The sequence below is a fragment of the Microtus oregoni genome, unplaced genomic scaffold (genome assembly GCF_018167655.1).
Source record: "Microtus oregoni isolate MIOR12 unplaced genomic scaffold, Mior012 000065F_ref0000479, whole genome shotgun sequence".
NCBI classification, from domain to species: domain Eukaryota; kingdom Metazoa; phylum Chordata; class Mammalia; order Rodentia; family Cricetidae; genus Microtus; species Microtus oregoni.
Genome location: NW_024543875.1, coordinates 2,777,555 through 2,778,880, shown reverse-complemented (window position 1 = coordinate 2,778,880; position 1,326 = coordinate 2,777,555). Strand labels below are relative to the sequence as shown.

General features: G+C 48.1%; 1 pseudogene; it reads left to right on the top strand.

Moving 5' to 3' along the window:
- The first annotated feature begins 259 nt into the window (after nt 1-259).
- On the top strand, nt 260-1,076 carry LOC121440168 (annotated as a pseudogene).
- The last annotated feature ends 250 nt before the right edge of the window (nt 1,077-1,326 follow it).

The window sequence follows — 1,326 nt, the reverse complement described above, 5'->3', positions numbered from 1 at the left end:
TCTATGTAATCTTATGGTGAACAATACTAAGAGAGATAGTTTAAGAATTTTCCAGAATCCTAAGCATGATTTAAGATTAAGAAATTCTTCCTTCCAATATCATTCTTTCTGGTTTTTTTTTTTTTTTTTGTATGTCTTCTTTTTACACCTCAAATGCCAAAATAATATGTGGAGAGCTGTGTAGCAGGCTTTCTTTAGGGCCCCAACCAGCTCACAAATCTTAGCTTAGGCGGGAATCTGAGCCATCGGAGCCGCCACCATGACTGTAAGTAAAAGCAGCAAGATGCCGCAGCACATTGACTACAGGATGAGATGCATCCTGCAAGATGGCTAGATCTTCATCGGGACCTTCAAGGCTTTTGACAAGCATATGAACTTGATCCTCTGTGACTGTGATGAATTCAGGAAGATCAAGCCAAACAAGCAGAAAGGGAAGAGAAGCGAGTTCTCCATCTGGTGTTGCTTCGAGGAGAGAACCTGGTCTCCCAAACATACTGGTATTCCCCGAGAGCCACTTGCTGGAGCTGTTGGGGGGCCAGGTTTTGGCAGAGCTGATGGTAGAGGAATCCTGGCTGGTGTTCCCATGCCCCTGGCTTCTGCAGGACTTGCTGGACCAGTCCTCGGGGTTGGAGGACCATCACACAGGAAGAGGCACTGTTGTGACTGCTGCAGCTGCAGCCACAGCCAGTATTGCAGGAGCCTCAACTCAGTACCCACCTCCTCCACCTACCGGCCAAGGGGCGCCTCCTCCAGGTATGATGGGCCCTCCTCCTGGCATGCGGCCTCCTATGGGTCCCCCAATGGGGATCCCTCCTGGCCGAGGAACTCCAATGGGCATGCCTCCTCCTGGGATGCGGCCTCCTCCTCCAGGGATGCGAGGTCTGCTTTGATCCTCGCACAGCATTATGGCAGTAGTTCCACCGAGGTGTGGGTCCTATTCCCCGGAGGAGTTACCACACACCTGTTTGTTTGTATGCTGTTCATAGAGTCTCCCTGGATCGTCTGGTTTCCCTTTCAGGGGCCCCCTCCCTGGGAAATATGCCCTCCAAGGCTCTAGGCTCATCTTGGTCCTCCTCAGCTCCTTGCCTGTTTCCCAAAAGGCTGTACATAATAAACTCTTAAGAGACTGTTATAAAAAAAAAAGAGAAAAATCACTGTGAAATACTGAACTTGGTATTCTGTATAGTGCAAGTAAACAACTACATGCAGTACACACTTTCTTTTTCTTCCAGGTTTTTCTTTTACTTAAAATGGATTTTCCCCATACAATACATTTGGATTATGCTTTCCCCTTCCCCAAATCACCTGAAATCTTTTCTATCTCCC